The 21,830-nt window shown below is 34.2% G+C and overlaps 1 protein-coding gene across 1 annotated transcript in view; it reads right to left on the bottom strand.

Moving 5' to 3' along the window:
- KCNN2 (potassium calcium-activated channel subfamily N member 2) overlaps window positions 1-21,416 on the bottom strand; it is a 272,306-nt gene extending 250,890 nt beyond the window's left edge. Inside the window, exon 1 of the mRNA XM_078004479.1 lies at window positions 21,331-21,416. The gene's annotated coding sequence lies outside the window, so the exon portion shown is untranslated. The remainder of the gene's footprint in view (window positions 1-21,330) is intronic.
- Between the last annotated feature and the right edge of the window lie 414 nt (window positions 21,417-21,830).

Raw genomic sequence — 21,830 nt, 5'->3', positions numbered from 1 at the left:
GACTCTGGATGGAACCAGAAAAGGACTATGGACGGAAGATTGCTCATCTCCTGTTTATTCCTACCCAAAGTGAAACCTGCTTTGGTGTTCTATAACATAAGTACAGTAGTTGCCCCTTATCCTGGGGGAAATACATTCCAAAATCCCTAGTGGATGCCTAAAACTACATACCAAACCTTGTATATACTATGTTTTTCCTATACATACCTATGATAAAGTTTAACTTATAAATTAGGCACAGTAAGAGATTAACAACAGTCACTAATAATGAAATAGAAGAATGATAACAATATGCCAGCAACACTACTCTTGCACTTTGGGGCCATTATTAACTTCAATAAGGTTGACTTGAACACAAGCCATGACAGTTAATCTGATAACTGAGTGACTAAGTGACTAATGGGCCAGTAGCATAGACAGTGTGGATACGCTGGACAAAGGGGTGGTTCAGGTACTGGGCAGGATGGGGCCAGACACTGCGAGATTTCATCACACTACTCAGGATTACATGAAATTTAAAACTTATGAATTGTTTACTTCTGGAAATTTTCATTTCATATTTTCAGACCTCAGCTGGCCACGAGTAACTGAAACTAAGGAAAGCAAAACTGAGGAAAAGGGGAGACTACCGTAAACATATATGTGAGTTGCTGTGTTACACAGGTTAGTTGAGATCAAATGTCATTGTAGATTTTTATTCATCTTTTTCTTTCGTCTTAACTCTGAGAACTTAAAATGGCTTTCTTCTAAGCCACAATCTAAATAACTTGGATTTAGAGGGCTTTTTTGTGCAGTATAAAATATACTATGTACCAATAATTTTGTATGAAGACATATTATATGTTTATTTTTATATTTTCTGACATCCCCACTAGAATATAAGTTCCACAATGGCAGAGAATTTATCTTGCTCACTGGTGTTTTCCCCATCTAACCAGTATTTGACACTGAGAAAATACTCAGTAATATTTGTTTAATAAATAGATGAATGAATGAGTCCCAAACAAGGCATATTGGGCCTCATTTACTGCCAAAGGAACGGCCAATTTATTTTTATTTTTTCTGTTTTATTAATTTGTAATAGGGGAAGCAACACAAAGATGAACCACATTTTTAGAAAGTTAATAATCTACCCTCCCTATATTGCATTCTCCCTAAGGAATCCAATAGTAATATACTTTTCTGTTCCTTTCTCCACGTTCACAAAAATGTATACCAATACCTAAAGATCAATTTCCTTCCTTCCTTCCTTCCTTCCTTCCTTCCTTCCTTCCTTCCTTCCTTCTGTCCTTCCCACTCTTTCTAACATTTACTCTGAAGTTCCTTTTATCCTACTCACAACATGAGTTCAAAATAAATAGATAGAACACTGGTCTTCCTAAGGACTAAGGAAAGAAATAGTTGAATTAATATAACCATTCTTTTGGTAGACATTCAGGTTGTGTCTCAACTGGTGTCACTACAAACAATGTTTGTATAAATATTCTTGTAAATGAATACTTATAGAGAACTGGATTAATGCCTGTCAGATATGTTATCAACACAGGATTTCTGGGTCAAAACTATGCAAACTCATTGTCTATTATATGAGCTGCAAGTCTTTTTATGAGGTTCATTATTTTACCTTTTATTTTGTTTATGCTGTTGTTGAAGACAGCTCTCCATGGGTCTTGGCTTTCATATGTCTACTGAGCAGAGGCACTGACTGCCTTTGCCCTGCACTATCTTTACAAGGATGTTTGTATAGGGAGCAGCCATGGAAAGCAGAGATCGTACCTCCCTCTAAATAATAATAATAAGCATGGGCAGGCATGCTTATTGTCCATTATAAAAATTTTAGGGTCCCTAAGCTCAGGACATCTCTTCTGTAACCTACTGTGTTTGCATGTGTTACCTGACACTCTCCATTTCACCATGTGGGAACTGGGGCTTAAGAAACAGGCACAAGAACACGCTGATCCATTAAATTGTGGGAGGCCCTTTAGCCTGAAAAATGAATAAAATCTCCACACTTCATGGTTCTATATAGCTGTGCATGCTTTAAAAGATTAATACTCCAATATGTATATCTTTAAATCTTCCAAGGATCTAATTTTGGTGGTCCTTCACACTCCATATATATATAAAAATATATATTCTGGTAAATTTTATTCTAACATTTTTATTTTTTACACTTAAATATTTAATATAGATTACATTTTTGCCTATTGTGAAAGACAAGGTTCTTAGCTTTTTCTTTTCCACATGACAGCAATCTTTATTAAATAAATTGTCCTTTATTCATTGAATTAAAAGTTTATCCTTACCATGTACTAACTTCCCATACATATTAATACTTGACTCCATTTTGGTATATTTTTGTCTTCACCCGTCCATTTATGTAGATTCTCCTGAAAACAGAATGATGTTTTGATTATAGCAACTTGGTATACATTTTAATTTTTGTTAAGGCATAAGTATCTTCACTATTTTATTCAAAATGTTTTGGCTATTCTCCAAAATTTATCCTACTATATTCGTTATTTAAAATGAATTTTACCTATTCCAAATCCATTGAATCCTGCTGAGTGGCATTACATTAAATTACATAATGTTCTCAGAATTATTGCTATTTTTGTGACATTAGAGTTATTTTATCTAGATATTTACTGTTTGGGTCTTATACAAGTATGTTTGTTATATTTCATAATTTCCTTTTATAATCAAGTACTTATATCTAGGTGGTTTATAATTTATTTTTCTTTGGATCAGGATACATATAGACACATATACAAATGATTTTTACTCCAAATAATCTTTACTAACTAGATATTGCTAGTTAGCACAAAAGCTATTAATTTTTATATTTTAATTCAGTAATCTTAACAATTTCCTTAATCTGCCTGAGAGTTAATAAATCCTCTTGTGTAATTTCATTATTAGTAGATAATTTTTTAAATTCTTTTCACATATTTATATAAATTTTTCAAAGATCTATAAAAATATTTTTGCCTCATTATGTTAACTAAAACCTTCAAAATACTACTTGAGTAATAGCAGAGATAAGCAGCTATCTCTGTATTACTTATTACATTATTGAAAATAATTTGAGGCCAGGCACAGTGACTCACACCTGTAATCCCAGCACTTTGGGAGGATGAGGCAGTGGATTGCTTGAGGCAAGGAGTTCAAGACCAGCCTGGACAACATGGTGAAACCCCATCTTTACTAAAAATACAAAAATTAGATGGGCACGGTGACATGCACCTGTAATCCCAGCTACCCAGGAGGCTAAGGCACAAGAATTATTTGAACCAAGGAAGTGGAGGTTGAAGTGAGCTGAGATCATGCCACTGAACTCCAGCCTGAGTAAAAGAGTGAGACTCTGTCTCAAAAAAAACAGAAAAATATAATTTGAGCTTTCTTTTAAAAATATAATATTAACAGTAGATTTTTATATGTTTTCCTATCATGTCTAAGTAATTTCCATATGTTTTTATTGTATAAGCTTTTATGAGGAATAAATGAATTTTACCAATGCTTATCTGACATCTTACAATATAATAATTATAATCCAAATTTTTTGGTATAATACCTTTTACATGTGATTTAATAGTGTTAAACCTTGTAAACTGAGTAAGTTTCCCCTAATCACAAGTTAGTATCATTTTAAAACATGGATTAGCCAACATTTTATTTAATTTTAATATCTATATTCATATATAAAAATGATCCTTAGTTTTCTTGAGGATACTGTACACAGCTTTGATGTTAAACTTATGCTGGCTTCTTAAAATGAACTGGGAAGGTTTCAATTTTTTCTGTTCCTTGGATTATTTCAATAATATACGAAGTGCCTTTTTTAATGCTTAGAATGCAGTTACAAAATAATCTCAATCTAATACTTCAAAATTTTTAGATTCTAATTGCCTTTCAAATATATCTTTTGGTTATTTGTTATTTGGTGTTTTCAACTGATAGTTCAAAGGCTTTAACACCTATGACATCAAATGAAGATCTCAGGAGGTTTCCTCAAGAAGATTGGTAAAATAAAGGAGAAGGAAGGGCTAAGTCCCACAGGGAAACCACCATTAGATAGTTACTTCATTAGCTCACACTGCAAAGAACCACCTTTCAAACATGGATGTGAGTAACTGCTGGAAGCAACAGGACAAAAAAACTAAAGGATTCAAATTGTTGAAAACAGAAAAGAACCTTAATTTGCTCTTTTCTCAAGTATTCCTCCAACTGAGAAAGATAGGGTGACTCAAAATGGCCCTATTCCATTTTCTTTGTCCCTAAATCTGCTTTGCCCCAGTTAGGCTTCATTTTAAAATAAGGTCAGGAAATAAAATAGTACTTTCCTTTGCAGAAGCAATATTTTTTAAAAACTTCTCATACCAGTATTTAGCTCCTAAATATATTTCTCTAAATTTTTCGATAAGCATCTCCTCTCTTGCCTCTATTCCTCACATCAGTTAACTTTTCCTCTTTTCCTTCTCATAGTCTTTGGTGGCTTTTTTATCAGGCAGCTGAAATGTATCCCCTGATGTCAGTTATTTCCTACATCACTGGGTTTATAATTTTATCTTTGCTTCTCTAGCTGACTATTTTCCCAATTCTCCATTAAGCTACACACCCACATCAGGCATGGGCTTCTTTCCATTATGCACTTACAGTTACTTTGAGTCACCAGAATTACCCTCCTAAGAGCACACTAACTCTTCCCAAAATGATTTAATTGCTTCTGATGCAATCTTTGGGCCTCTTCCTATCCTCATCAACATAAAAACTAAATCTGTTGTTGTTTCAGAAAGTAAACCACACTGAGCATGCTGTACCACCAGGAGATGAGATGTAGAACAGTAACTGGATGATAAAGACATTATCATCAAGCTCAAAAATACAATTAAATCACATCGAAGATTATCAGGAACACTACTCTGTTCTCGTTCATCTCAGCACACCATAAAAAATAGGTCCATGCTTTATGAGAAAAGAGCCCTCGCATTTTGATCTATGTTAAAAGAGATAGACTGCTCAGGCTGATAGGACATAGGTTATTGGAATTACATTCTAAATTAACATAAATTGCCATGCCAACTCCCTATGGTAGAATCCAAGAAATTGTTTTTTTAGAAAATTAAATTTCAATACAGTAGAGAACAATAATCCTTTTTTTTTTTTTTTTTTTTTAAGAGACGGAGTCTCACTCTGTCACCCAGACTGGAGAGCAGTGCCGTGATCTTGGCTCACTGCAACCTCTGCCTCGTGGGTTCAAGCGATTCTCCTGCCTCAGTCTCCCAAGTAGCTGGGACTATAGGTGCATGCCACCACGCCCGGCTAATTTTTTGTATTTTAGTAGAGATGGTGTTTCACCATGTTGGCCAAGCTGGTCTCAAACTCCTGAGCTCAGACAATCCACCCACCTGGGCCTCCCAAAGTGCTAGGATTACAGGCGTGAGCCACCACAACCAACAATAATCCAATTTTTGTAATTTATCCTTTAAGTCTAAAAGAAAGAGAATTAGAGGTCTTCATGGAAATAGTGTATATTCTCCAGAAAATAAACAAAAAGACCACAATGGAAATCTTTTGAAAAGAATAACTTACAAGATGATAGCAAAGTATTTCTCATGAAGTCTCTGCTATTTAACTATATCTCACCTTTACTGTGATCACTCTGCCCTTCTGCATTTGAATTATGTTTCTTGGAATTGGTACAAGTGCTAGAGAGACTTACTGAGTCCAGATATTCAATGTGTTCCCCCACATGACTAAGCTTCCTTTGCAGTGAAATCGAGGCCACGTGACTTGGTTTGATGAATGGGCTGCGAGCTCAAGTGTCACTTCTGAGCTAAGTCAGTCAGAAGCTGATATGCTTCCTCCATCCCTCTCTTCCTATGCTGCTGCAACCTAAAAGGCCACGGGGCAAGAGCTCAGCATCACAAGATTCAGTTCCCTGAGTCACCTCATGGAGAAAAGCCTCTGCCAACCCACAGGCTATATATGAGTTAGAAATAAAGTTCTGTTGATTAAGTTACTGAGATTTGGGGCTTTAATCAGTTGCAGTTAGCATTAATTATCCTAAATAATACAATACATAATCATAAAACATTAGGGCAGTAAGGAACCTGAAAGATCGCCTGTGCCAGTGTGTTTCAAACTTTAGATTGTGTTTTTCAAAGGAAGATTTTCATCAGGTGAAATTAAAAAAAAAAAAAAAAATTGGAGATAAAAGTGAAGCTGCTTTCTTAGTCATGGTGGGGGATCTGCTAAAGCTCCAGCCTTGTCTCTGCCCCCTGCCTTATCTCCACCTTCAGGTACCAAATAGTCTCCAATGTCCACAATTGCATAGGTACACACAGTAAAGCCACTTGCAGGACATGGCTTGAAAGGTACGAATCTAGGTCAACTCCCTCAGTTTGTGGAAGTTCGAGGGGCTTACATGTCTTACCTAGGTAGGTTCTTTTTCACACATAAAAAGCAAATACAGGGCATTTTTTTTCTGTGGGGTGTGTGTGTGTGTGTGAGTGTGTGTGTGTGTGTGTGTGTGTGTGTGAGAATTTTGACAACCCACATCAGAAGATGGAAGTTTGAATCTACCAGACAGTGAAGTTTTTGAGAGAAAGTGTGGCAACAATGGCTTGTCATACTGGAAATCAGTTTGGTATTATTTTCAAGAGCTGAACAATCACATAGCTCCTATGATCCAGAAATTCCATTCTTAGAAATATATCCCCAAGAGAATCCCTTGCACATGTATAGCAAGACTTATGTTCAAGACTATTTTTAGCAGCACTGTTCACCACAGAAAGAACCTATTGTGAACAGTGTTTTTCCTTGGGAGACTTGATGACTACGATGTGATATATTTTACTGAAAGTTAAATTGAATAAACTAGCAACATGCAAAATATGATGAATCTTAGCAAAGTACTATAAAAAGTTAAATCCCAAAAGATTACATATAGCATAGTATCCTTTTCCATAAACACCAAATAAAGCAAGTATGTGCATACATGTGTGTGTACATGTACACAGGTAATATACATAATACTTATACAAGCAATGAAAAAATATTTCACATATATACAAGCAATGAATATATATTTCACAAATAGAAAGAAAAACACTTTAATGATAAACACAAAAGTTGGGATGATACTGGCCTGGATGAAGTGGGGCAGCAAAATCACACGAAGGGCATACATATGGCCTAATGTCAGTCATTAGTTCCAAGATCTCGGCTTCTACTTTAGATTCTGGATTCATGAGTACTCATTATTTTAGCAGATATATGTGGACCAACAGTGAGCATGTGATCTGAACCTAGAATTGTAACTGAATTCTAACTGTAACTGAATTGTAATTGAATTCTAAGCCTGAGGTCTAATGAAAAAAAAACATAATCTTTAAAAACCCAAATAAATTTTAGGACAAAAAAAATGAAGGAAAAATTTGTTTTATTTTCCTTCGATAAGTACACCATCTACACACTTAGCTATGTTTGGTTGGGATATTGAAGAGAAATCCAGCCATTATCTGCTACCATAGGTAGCTTTTGGAAAGATAGACAAAGAACTATTCTAGGAGAACTAAGACTGCAAATGGTAAATGATGCCTAATTTAAGAATAACAGTGGACTACCACAACCTAAAGATGAGAAAAGTATATATGACACACTCAATTATGGCTGTTAAAATATACATATACAATACATATACTCACATACTCCTCACCCAAGGAGGAAGATAAAATGGAACCAGAATGGTTTAAAGTATGCAGCCTTCAAATGCTTCTCACTGATCACTGCATAGCCTCAAAACTAGCATAGCAAACTTTCACTGACTAGTTTTCTCCCCCAACCAGCTGAGTAATCTTCAGCAAATCATCCAGCCAATTTTCATACTCAGTTTCCTCATCAGCTGTGAGCATTAGGAAACAAATAAAAGTATTAGTACAGAGTCTGAGAATTAATTGCTTTTTGGAAAATGTTGACTGAATTTCAATCTCAAAGTACATAGTAAGGAAAAGAAGATTTTTGTGATGTATCTTCAGTGATGTTTTAAGCAAGCTACATTGTGTATTAGATTTAACCCCTTTAAAAAATGAATAGTTTAGCCTCACTATGTCCTTTCTTAAACCTGTTCATTCAGAAACAGCAAAAGCACACGTATACACATTGGTAGTCTAAATGTATAGTTTCTAAATGAATACTAATGTATAGTTCTAAACTATACAAATAGGTTTCTGATGTATAAACTATATAATAGGCTTTCCATTTATGAATCAATGTTCATTTATAGAATATCTGAGCTTTCAGAATTATTATTTTGTTTTATTTGACACTGTTATAATTAAGGTGATGAATTTCATCATTTTAACGCTAAAGTTCCATTAAAACATTTACTAAAATTAGGGAATTTTTAAACCATGGAAACTTAATTGCATTAATTGTCCTTTCTCACCCTCAAATGTTTCATAATGAAACTAAATAATGGATGCAATAATGAAGCAAAGGACAAGTTGGATTTGCATATTTTATAAACATGCTCAGGAGAGTGACTGTGCTACTTTGCTTCAAATGCAAGTTAGGTTAATCATGTGTTTATGAAAGAGAAAGCACAATTTCCTCAGGCCACGGAGGTGCTCAGAGAGGTGACTTTGAATTGATGTCCTCCTAGATGTCTTCCTTTGCTCTCATGTGGGAGAAGATGAGAAAATAAAGCTTTCCAAAGAATATTCATGTTCACAGAGAGGATAACTGTGAAACTGTTAAAGCAGTTTCCCATAGCCCCCAAAACAGGACATAAATATTTTTAATTTACTGAGAGCTAAAGGAGATAGATACAGAAAATCCTCTCTGAACTCTAACTCATAAAACATATTGAACCTGCTTACCCAAATGAAGTGTGTCTTCAAAAGGAGTGAAGGAGGCCACTCCCTTTGATCAGGTTTTGCTCCCTAAGTCAGTTCCAGGGAGGCCCACAACTCACTAGGTTGGCAGCCATCCTGCTCTGCTCCCTACATGTTTCTGCAAGAGTAAGCAGAATCCTGTCCCTAGCCACTCTGCCTCACTCCCCTCTTCTCCACTCCCCATCTCCCATTTACACACATATACCTGAGAATGTAGATCCTCAACAACCGTGAAGGAAGTAGCACAGTGTATTTTTGGAACAGTGTTCTTCCAAACAATGTCTTATTGGGTGAAGGATCTATGAATAAAGAAATACCCCAATGCATTTGGAATATGTTTTGCTGGATATACTGCATTAGTTCAATATAACAGGGATAACAAGGCCCTTGAGAACAAAGAAAAATGGCACATGAGCAAAGAAAAATATACTACATGAAATCCTAACAGAATCTTAAAATTAAGAGGAAACTATGCATGTCTCAGTCTAATCTGCATCTGAGAAGAAAAATTTACCATCGCACATGTGGACAAAGAGCAAGACCAAGGTCAGTCTTCTCCGTTTATTGGAAATTCTGATCTTACATTGTTTGAGGATGAGAGACAGAAAAAAATACATGCGACTTATGAAAAATATTGTCAAATAAGGTTAAGATTCAGAAGATAAATGATATGTCTGAAAATAATCTAGAGTAGGATTCAGAAGAAATCTTCCAGGAACAGTTTGATATCCTCAATAAAGTTCAAACAATATGGTTGCTATGAAATTAAAGGAGACTGTTATAATAACTAAATGAGGAAAAAATCAAATGAATGATATAAGGATGAACTGCTAACCAAAAAAAACAAAGAGAAAAAGCTAAAGCCAAGTTAAAATTCATGTTGAAGGCAATAGCAAGAAGTGTTGATTCTAAGGAACAGTAAATGAGTGAAGTATATATAAAAGAAAAGCTCAAGTGTCATCTCAGAACTCAAAAGAATGGGACAAAACTAAAATAATGCAAAAGAAGATGAGTGATGCAGAGGATGGAGAACAGAGAAGAAAAATGGAAACAAGTAGTTTTCTTAAAGATAAGAAGAATTAGAACAAAAGCAATCAAAGATAAAGCACACTCAATATTTTTGGAGCAAATTGCGAAGTCTCATTGTGTTCTCATTGTGGTTAATCTTCATTGATTAAAGTATTTCCATTGGTAAATTTTTGAACTATAACAATGGAGAAAATTCTGATATTTTTTTTTTCACTGTAAGAATAAAAGTGCAAAACAATTTTGTATATATCTGTTCAGGAAAAAGAAATTGGGTTCCCACAAAAGACCAAAACTAAGTTGGCTTCAGACTTTTTTCACCATATTATAAAACAGAGTCAAAGGAGAAACATGTAAATGATCAGGAGACAGTGTTATGGTCCTATTGAAAAACAAAAAACAAAAGCTGTTTTTTTGGTTTTTTTTTTTTTGGTGAATCAAGGCAAAATACATCCTTAGATATATATAAGTGATCAGAATATGTTATTTGAATGTTAATATACATGAAGAGGTATCCAATTGACCAAGATGAAAATATAATCAAGTATGCAAAGTTGCTTATCACTTTAATAAAAGGACTGTTGCAAGCAGTAAAAGCAGTTTTAAAATCCAAGAGACTAAATTATTTTTGTATCTGTTAAAACAAGAAACAATATTAAAAAATTACCTCTGAAAATCATTAAGCATTATTTCTTTCAAAACCACCCTCCTGCTTCTATGATCGGCACCACTAATCAATCACGGACCTCTTTACTGCTAAGCTCTTAGGAAAACCCAGAATTCTGAGTAGAGTGTTCCATGCCATCATTATCAATAAATTGAGATTGGACTTTGAGACAAAACTTTTTGACACCACGAAGGTAAAGAACAAGACTTTTTAAGCTAGAGAAGACAATTCAATGGGGATTATTTATTTAAAAGTTTAACAAATGAGATCATCAAAAGATAACAATAGGAAAGATTTGGAAAAACTTTTGGTTAAGCCTGATACATTGCGAAGTACTTGTTATCGTGAACACGGGTATGTGTTCTCATAAGTATGTAAAAAGACCTGCTTGTAAAGAGGAAGTTATGAGGCTGGAGTACATGTGGACAGACTGGAAGGCAATATGCAAATCTTAAAATATTACCGATGGTTACCAGTGACTATTTTATTTTTATTTTTTAATGTTATTTTTATAATTTAGAAAGGTAGAGAAAAAAATACTATGTGATTTAAGATGGACCATTATTTTTATACATTTTATAACACTAATTTAGAATTAAATTTAACGTTATAAATTGTGGAGTAAATAGAACTCATGACGTGTTCTCATCCTGTTTCTATTTCAGATAAGACATTAATCCTCTATTCAATGAAGCCTCTTACCTGAATAATTTACTCTGTAGAGGACTACGTGCTCGCGAACAGGGCATTCCCGATAAGTTCTGCTCTTGCAAACGAAGCAGGGCATTCCTTCCCTGCAAACAGGGAAGACAAAGGAGCCAGCTGCTAACAGCAGACTCTAGGGGCTTGTTTATGTGTAAACATCTTGAAAATCCAGAAAGTCAGGGAAAGGTCAGAAAAACAACAATGTGTCTTGTGACTTGGCAACATTCCACAAACGACTGTATAAAATAAAGCAGCGCGTGCCATTCGAGGCAGCCGCCATGTTTATCTTGTCTTGTGTTGTCTTGTGTGTTCATTCCTTTGTTTAGGAGACATGCGGACCCCAACATACTCCTATGTGCTACATTCTATTTCAGCTCAAAACAATAAAAGTAAAGCCAAGTCACAGATTCTCAGGCCCACACACTGGGATAGGGACACTGGGATTCCCATAATTTTTGCAATATTAGTTAATCTTGAGAATATCAATACTGGTCTCAAAAGTGAAAAAAAAGAAATCAGTAGATTAAAAGCATATTTTTAAAATGAATTCAACAATTTGAATTCATTTAAACTGATTTTTGCCAAGTCAGATGCTAATAACCTCCAATCCAATTATCCCACAGATCTCTCTACCTGTAACAGCCTAATGCCAAGTAGAAGGTTTTAACAGAAAAAAACAAGGCATTTTATGGGAAGATAGAAATTGAAGAAGAGGACAGAAGTAATTAAGTCATCTAGTGATGGACATGGTTTTGGAGGATTTACCTTTCCTAATTACATAAAATTCAGCCACCCATCACAGCCTAAATTTTCCCTTAATTGGTTGTCACAGTTTTCATACTGTCATTGGCAAACTTAATTTACACTTGGGTTAGAAACATCTTAGAAGTAAAAGATAAATAAATGTGGCCATGGTGACCACTATTAGCATAAATGATCATAATATCATCTACCATCATGTAAACACACTTAAAATCAAAGATCAAAACTTTCCCAGGCAACTTTAAAATAACAATATCACTACCCCATGGGTCTATCATTGTCAATATCTCAGAAATGAAGAATACTGCTTATCCTTTATAATCTAATACTTATCCTTAATCTAACTTATCCTTTATAATCCTGTGCTATAAATAAATACATTTAAAGGAAAAAATTAATTATTAATATATCTCAAAAGAAATAATACAATCTCTTAGTTATAGGTCAACCTCCTTAACTTCTATTGTGTGTTTGAGCCATTTTCCACCTTTAGGTCTATTTGTTTGAACAATTTGGAGTATTTATCTAATAGACCTGGCATTCAACCCAAGCAAAAAAAAAGAAAGGTTTCTGTTACGTGTGTTCCAGCTGTACAATGCATCTAGTGCAGGCTTAAGTCCATTTCTATGGTTTGTTTCTCTTTCAGCCTCTCCTTCCATACTCTTGTTTCTGGCTCTAAACTGGAGATTGATTTCTCTTTGTCCCATTTTCACCACACTGCCATGTTTTCAAAAGTCCAGTTGCTTGTCTTTCTTATTAGTACCACAACAGTAATTAGACTCTTCCCAAAAATTAAACCTGAACAAAATAAGGTTACTTTGGTTTTCTTTAAAAAATTGTATGTAAATTTTAATATGTATTTGAAATATACATCTATAATACACATATATTTTAAATACATATTAATATTTACATCTAATTTTTAAAATAAAGCAAGTATATATGAACCTGGTACTCTGATATGTCCTATATCAAATAATCACAAATAGAATCTTTTAAGGAAAAACTTTTAGAATTTTCAAACATTTGAAAGAATTTCAGGAACTTACGTATGAAAAACAAGAGCATACAAGATAGTTAATATAAAGATAAAAGTAAGAGTCTTTTAGGAATAAGGAGAAAATAACCAGACCAGGGGACATATAATTCTTGTATCTGAATACTAAGTTAAAAATTGAGAGGTCCTAGATAATAAAAGCAAAAAAGAAAATGTTAAAAAAAAAAATAGCAGAGACCTTACTAGATAATAAAAGAGAACAAGCTGGTAATTCAGGAGTTAGAAACATTTTCCAGAAATTAAAATCCAGAAAAAATCATTATCATATAGCTCTCTATGAAACTGAGCACTGAGTAATAGAATGGAAACTATCTTTGCCTAAAGTTCTGAAAAAGAATCAAATTTGTTTTAATTTTTAGTACAATCATAAATTTTATACCTTTACTGTTTCCATCCTTTAATTTAACCTAATTAATTAAATAATGCAATTGTTTAAATAAGCAAATTAAGTTAATTTCTCTTTGAACTATTTTACTGTTACATTCAGAAACAATCTAATGTTTTTTAAATAGTAGAGCCATTAGATAATATGCTATGAAAGTAATAATTTATTGCTATAATTGTCTTTTATTTTTGAAAGCAAAACGCTTGTAAAGAGAAAAGATAAATGACAAATTTTATGTGTAAAAGAAAAACATGATACAAACCTTCAATCATAAGAATCCAAAAGTCACTGTTAAAGAATCATGTATGTGATTGACAACACTCTGAACTTTCTCAACTTCTAATAAAATTATGAAGAAGTCATAATCTGAAAATCATGAACACATAATTTCCAAGTAAGGGGCTGAGTGAGAAAGCTCAACTTATATACCGGAAATGGAGAAACATAAAGGAAATTAGTGTAACTGCAATTTCAGGCACAATTTTAGTCTGTGTTTCAATAAAAATTTTCCAACTTTTCCCAATTACTGATGTTACTGCATTTTTCCCAAAAGCAGGTTACATCATAATAAAACTCTATTTTATTTCAAAAAATTAGATAGATGGTTTAAAGTTACATATTTTAAGCTGCCTGCTTTTAAAATTTGTTTGGTTGACAATATTTTAAAATTTGAAATGCAGTTGTGAAACTTAGTTTCCTTTTATTATTTTCATAAATGTAATATTCAAGACTTTCTTTTCTACTCTACATACTGTTATATAAATCGATTGTTTATTTCATGTAACAGAACCTCAAAAGTAAATGAGATGTTCTTCACTTTTGAAACTTATATTAAAAAGGGAGTCTATATTTTATACTAATTTTTCAGTTGAAAGAGAATTTGATTCTAATAATTAAAATGACATCTCAAGACTGAAATTTTATTGTTCCTTAACACCTGAACACCAAATCACTTAAGTGAAAATCTATGTCATTGTTTTTCTTCATTCCCCAAATTATAAGCGTTCATCAATGGGGATTCATTTAAAGCTTGGAACTTCATTGTCATCATCTCCTTCTTTCATCATCATCATCATCATCATCATCATCATCATCATCATTGTTTGGCACACAGTAGGCACTCAAATGTTTACTGAATGAAGGAATGAATCAACATGTATTCACGTACTATGTTTCAACAACTATGCATCATATGTTCTCTTCATGTTTACCTTACATGTATGTTTCATGTTTACTCTTCACTGCAACATTGCTATTTAGGAATTATAATCCTTCTTTACAGGTGAGGAAAGGGTACCTGGGCTTAATTCAGAAACAATATCACACAGCTAAGAGTGAAATAACTAAGTTTCATACTTTTTTTCTGACTTCAAATTTTATTACTTTTCCACTAAGCCTGCTACTAAAAGTATTAAGGTACTTATGGTAATTACTCAATTCAATTAAAAATTCTGTCAAGTGCAAGGCACAATGATGGTGCTCTGGAGGACAGAAAAATGAACAGACATCAGCTCTGTCCTCAAGGAATTTATAATCTACTGAGAAAACAAGTTGTGTAGGAAACTAATGATGTTTTTAAGGTGGAAGCCAGAATGGGGTAAGAGTAAGAGTACAACAGTACTGGGTACTGTAGGGCATGAGTAAAGGAGAAAGTCACTTCTTTAAGTAAGCGGATCTAGGAATGCTTTATGAGTAAAAAGGAAATGGAAGTAGGTGTTGAAGAGTAAATACAACTTGACAGGTTATATTTTTAGTAGCAAGAACAGCAAAAACACAAGTAAGTAGGTAGGAAGACACTGACACTCACTCATTCCTTCATTCTTTCATTTGCTTATTAACTGCTATAAACATCGGGCATAGAGCAAGTTGGTCAATGTACCTAAGAGTGTACATTCTAGAGGTGAACAAAGTAAGATACTAGAAAAACATAAATGATCAAAACTTTTCAGACAGTAATAAGAATTATGAGTGAATTAAAACAAAACAGTCTTTTGGACTGAGTGGTCAAGAAAATAAACAGCTTAATCAAAAGACACAGAAGTATTTTGTTATTTAATTCACTATATGAAAGAAATCAAAGAGTAGTCCTCAAAAATTAGGTACTCATTTATTATTTGACCCACCAATATTTCTTTTCTTTTCTTTTACTTTTCTTTCTTCTTTTTTTTTTTTTTTTTTTTTTGAGACAGAGTCCTGCTCCGTCACCCAGGCTGGAGTACAGTGGCGCAATCTCAGCTCACTGCAAGGCCCGCCTGCCCAGTTCAAGCGATTCTCCTACCTCAGCCTCCTGAGTAGCTGGGACTACAGGCGCCCGCCACCACGCCCGGCAAATTTTTTGTATTTTTAGTAGAGACGGGATTTCACCGTGTTAGCCAGGATGGTCTCGATCTCCTGACCTTGTGAACTACCCGCCTTGGCCTCCCAAAATGCTGAGATTACATGCGTGAGCCACTGTGCCCGGCCAATATTTCTTTACATGATAGTTGCTTAATAACTTTCATTATTAACAATAGTGACAACAATAAAATTGGCATATTCAGAATAAATACAGCTACTATAAAACATTATGCACCTATTTTAAAAAATGAATTAGATCTCTCTTTTTATGACTTCAAGTGATGGTTATGACACATTATTAAAATAAATGGCAAGTTGCAAAATCATATGCATAATATGATAGCATTGAGGAAAAGCCACTTAATTATATCAAGTGTTGTGAAGATATAGGAAATAAACACTTTAAAAAAATTGTTAGAATATAAATTGATATACATTACTGCAGAGAATTTGCCAGTATCTATCAATGCTAAAAATGCTCATATAATCTGATTCAATATTGAAAAAGGAGTCTATGTGCTCTGCATTTTAAGAACATTTAATCTAAGGATTCCTTTAGGTTAAAACATATAGTTTTTACATTAAATGTAATTTGTATACTAACCTACTGAAGAAAACAGGAATGCTTTCTCTTCTTTTGACCTGCTATTACTCACTCTACTCTTCCTCTAACCCCTGACTCACTATTTCTTCTGGTGAGATCTTTGGGGATTTTAGTCCCAGGTAGTGCTTTGTTTTCAATAAACCACAATTGTATGAATTTCACTACATGCTTTATTGATTTATTTGCTCACTAATCTACATCCCTCTTCAATTCATTTTGTTTTGCCGAAAGACAAGCTTTAAATATTCATTTTACAGAATACGTGGATGATTATCTTTCGGAGTTTTGGCATGTTTGTTCAGTCTTACTCTATATTCATACTTAAATGCTAATGTAACTGGCTATAAGGATTTAGGTTCAAAATCAATTCCCTCAAAATCTGAAATTCTGTCCCACTTAGAATCTCTTTTTGGTAAGTCTTACAAAAATTTGATTTTCATTTCTTTTTTTTCCTCTGTACATAACTTGGATTTTTTTCTGTATACTTGGTGTTCTCAAAATTTGCCTTTTTATGCTTAGACTAATTCATTTGATAAATATTTATTGAGCACCTACTATGTATCAAGCACTGCTCTGTGTGCTACAGATATATCATTGAACACAACAAACAAATATATGTGTCTTTTGTTACTTAATCCACTCGTGACTTGTAATTGGTGTCATATTTCACTCTGAAAATATTTTGTAAATAACTGCTGTGATTATTTCTTCTATTCCACCTTTTTCTGTTCTGTGTGCTTACAATGCTTAGAAAACAGATACTCTGCACAGTCTTGATGCTTCTTCTATATAATATAAATTTTCTGTCATTTTTAATATCTGTCTTATTATCCATAGTGGAGAAACCTTTGACTTGCTACTCATCAGTTGTGTCTATTTTTGGATTTAAGCAAATTAATTAGATATTTAAATTAATTAATGAGATCTTCACATTTCTACCACCATATTTAAATTACAAAGTTACCTACATTCTTAACATAATGCCTTACTTTTTATAGATACTATATCCTTTCTTCAATATCAGTTAAAGCTTTTAAAATACTTTGTATTTAGTCAAATAACCTTTTCAGGTATAAAGTCTTCTATTTGTTGAATTTGATGACTCTTCCTTATAGGGATAGATTTTCTCAGGCAATTCTTGCTTGTCTGGTCGTCTTTGTGTTCTTGCATCACTGTTTTACTATCTAGAATTAGAAAGTTTTACTATCTAGAATCTACAAGAAACTCAAAAAATTGAATAAGCAAAAAACAAATAACCCCATCAAAAAATGGGCAAAAGACATGAACAGACACCCTGGATGTCACAGCATTCTAAGGAGCTAACTCATCAGGCTTCAAAGCCTACACTCTTCACTTTATCTTGGTGGCAAGTTGTGACAGCCCATGGCTCAGCACAGTTGGAGAAGAAAAGGGAGGCTGACTGGTTCTCAGGCTCGTTCAGAAAATAATTACACTACTACTGAGCCCAATGTTCCAGAAACCTCACCTGCCTTGAAATCATTGACTTTGAGCTTGGAGCTCCCCAGGGATCACTCCCACACCTCTGGTGGGATTCTGCTTTCTTTTGTGCTGTGCTTTTTCTATAGTGTTCTTCTGCATGAAGCAAATCCATGTTCTTTTCCCTAATTATTCCTGTCATGAATTATTTTTCATTACATAATTAAGACTTAGAATCTAAAAAAATATTTAAACTATCTTAAAAGACTTGTGGAAAATACATGCATATGTTTAGTTATCAACCTTTATTCAACTACTTTCTTTTCACACTCCATTAATTCAGCAAGAAAAAAATATTTTCTAAAAAATGGTTACTTTTATCTAAAATATAGAAAACCAAAAGTATTGAACATATCCCTGATGAAATAATAATAGAGAAGGCAAGCAAAACAAGTAAGTTTTATTTTGCTTTTCCCCATATTCATTGTTAAGCTACTGTCTCTTAGATTCAAATCCATTTTTTCCTTATTTTACCTTTTGGGCTGGAACTCAAAACCACAGTTCTGTGATGAGCTGAATTACTACTAGGTTCTACCAAAAGGGGGCACCAGAGAGAGATATTAAAATGCTAGAAGAGAGAGAAAGAATACTTTCCTTTTAGGCTGTTTCCTGTTCCTGTTTTGTTTCCTGTTCTCAGCATCACTGAACACTGTTTCACCCTGGCAGTAGCTAGTTGTTCCAACAGTACAACTGATTCTAGTTTGCATTTTTTTCAACAACCATAGAAGTAACATTGTTCTGCCCCCTTCACAGACCCCAGGTGCTGCCAAATGGGGCCCCCTCCTTCAAAGGTTTGGGTCCTAGCCCCACACAGCCCTTTTGTTGCATTCCTGAGGCAGCATCACAACTCAGCAACACCCCTTCCGCAGAAGTTTGTCTTAGCTCATTGAGTCCTTCATCCAAGCTTCTAAACTTTAAAAACCAACCCTAGCCTCTTCCTTTTATTCCCCAGCCTTACAGATAGATGCTCTGTGAAAAATGTAGTGTTGTCTTTTTTCAGGTTGTCAATTCCTGGCTGACAATTCTTTGTATTAAATTCTCTTGTTAGGCCGGGTGTGGTGGCTCACGCCTGTAATCCCAGCACTTTGGGAGGCCGAGGCGGGCGGATCACGAGGTCAGGAGATTGAGACCATCCTGGCTAACACGGTGAAACCCTGTCTCTATTTAAAAAAAAAAATACAAAAAAATTAGCCGGGCGTGGTGGCGGGTGCCTGTAGTCCCAGCTACTGGAGAGGCTGAGGCAGGAGAATGGTGTGAACCCGGGAGGCGGAGATTGCAGTGAGCCAAGATAGCACCACTGCACTCCAGCCTGGATGACAGAGTGAGACTCCATATCAAAAAAAAAAAAAAAATTCTCTTGTTAAAACAATTGCTGTGATTTCTATCGCCTAACTGGACTCTGAAAAATACTCTTCCCTGTCTATTTTGGCTGTCTTTGCATTCCCAAGGAGACTCCTGTCTTAATGTCAAAACCATTAATTTTATTAAATGTGAAAATGATCACCATCTGTTATTTATATATTTTACTGAAATGTTTTAAAATATGGCTAAAGAAAAACAGACATGGGTCTCCTTCTTGCTCATAATTTCAAAGCAGTTCAAGATGACTTTGAAAGGGAAAATAAGCATGTCCAAAAGATTTTTCTCCAAACAAGTTTTTCTGAAGCTGCAAAGAATCAGGATCCCCACTGTATGTCTTTGGAAATCTTTTCATTCCAGTAGACTAAATAATTATGGGTTACTTTTCCATGCAGACCTTTAGTGTCAAACAATGGATGCTATCAATTGACATATATTTGTGTCCAGGTATTGATATTTCTTTAACTCTTGACCTAGATTATGTATCTTCTTTTAAACATGTAGTGCAAGCACGCAAAATAATATGTATTAGGTTTACATTTTGTCTTGCAGAAAATCAATGAATGCTACTGACTGTTAGTAGTCAGAAAGATGGACAGCATGAAAGCAGAAGAGACCTCAGTAGAGATTATGAGAGATGGCACTCATCTGCTGCCCTCAGATTAAGCATTTAAATCCAAACACATACATTCTATGGCGCTCACTCACATCAAGTAGTCACACCACCAGTTTCAATAATCAAAAACTCCAGATGAAAAGGTAACACAACATACACAGAACCTGGACTTCTTAAACAGCTGACTTATTAGGAAGTACCAAGTGAATGCCTATTTAGAGACCAAGACCACCTTTCACCAAAAGTCTGACTTTTAACATTAATGTCTCATTCAGCTTCTTTTTTTATCACTGTCTTATGGTAAAAACAAACATGGGATATGATTCCCTGGGCTGGAGTTGTGCCAAATCCACAGCTTAATTGAGGAAGAATTGACATTCCCATCCGATAATATAATACAGTTCACAAATTTTCAAATCAACTTATTTGCACACTGAGATAGATGAAAAATGCAGTTTGCCATTCTTGAGCACTGTCATTCACATATCAATCCCCTAATGACTTCATGGTCTCAGAATCAAATGTAGCCCTAAAGTATTTTGGGGAAGGCCCTCAAATACTTAGTTTAATTTTTTGATACCCATTGCCTGTCCATGTAGCCCTTCTGGTATGGTAGTTCTAGGCAACAGTCATATCAAAAAAATATTTTTGAGGTTGCCTTTGGTACAATGTCCCTAACGATACCATGCAAATATTGTTTACTAGGGTCTTATAGCTTCCTGCTGAGAGGACCCCGCCTAGGTTCTTAGATTTTCTCTGGTCTCCCTCATTTACTCCCCTTTTTACTCCTTGCTTAATTTTTTGAAAGGAACTACAGGAGACCTTGCAAACTATTTTTGCATTCTGCTTTGGATATACTTTCACCAAAGCATTAAATGTTTATCTGGCTACTAGACAATGAGGCATATAAATAAAAGAAAAATAAATCTCAAACATATTATCCAGCCATGCACTTTAACTATTGTTTTAACCTCAACTTCTTGGTGAAGTAGTAAGGTGTATTTCGTCATCCTCAGTTTCAATGAGAAAACAGGGTCGAAAGAAGCTATAGTATTTTGTTGCAGAGCAAAGATTAATTAAAAGTAGAGCTAAAACTACAGCATATTTTCTGATACTTAATCTCACCAAAATGCTATCTCACATCAAAAACTATTCTTAAAATTCAAATGAAAATATATTTATTCACTGAAGAAATATTTTTTGTGTGCCTATTATGTTTTATTAATGTAGTGGTGGTCGGCTAGTGAGAGAAATAGGCAGGTAATACATAAAAAAGAATGAATCACTAAACTGAAAATAGTTTAACCATAGGCAGAGAGTTTAGTTGAAACATTCAACTGACCTAACTCTTGTTTTCAGTAAAATCACTGATTTATATTAGAACTAAATGTACATATTTTACTACTATTTTTACTCACTGCTATTGCTTATATCCCATTCCATTCCTTAGATTCATTTTTCCTCTTGCTGGAGTTCATCCTTTTGTAGTTCTCTCAGCAAGAATCTGTAAGAGGTAAATTATATTAGTCTTTGTTCAAAATTGGTTTCATTCTCTCTTTTAAATAATAGCTTTGTATTGTATAATCTGAGGTTGAGTTTTTTCCTCAGCACTTAAAAATTGTATTCTGTTACCTCTTAGCATATATTGTCAGTAATAAAAACATCTACTGTCAGCTTAATCATTGCTACTTTGTAGAAAATCTTTAAAACAATTCCTAGTTAGATTCTATCACTTTGCACCTAGGGCCTATCCATGTGCACTTGTGTAATTCTTGCCCTGTACAAAGGAATACAGCTAAGCAAGTAAGTGGGGATTGAAAACCAGGCCATGAGACACTCACTCAAGTTATGAGATTAAAGAACAGCATCTGACAGAGGGCACTATTTTCTATTTCACATAAACGTGTCATATAGGGTA

Source organism: Macaca mulatta, chromosome 6 (assembly GCF_049350105.2).
Source record: "Macaca mulatta isolate MMU2019108-1 chromosome 6, T2T-MMU8v2.0, whole genome shotgun sequence".
Lineage (NCBI taxonomy): Eukaryota > Metazoa > Chordata > Mammalia > Primates > Cercopithecidae > Macaca > Macaca mulatta.
This window is presented reverse-complemented; position numbering and strand designations above follow the sequence as displayed.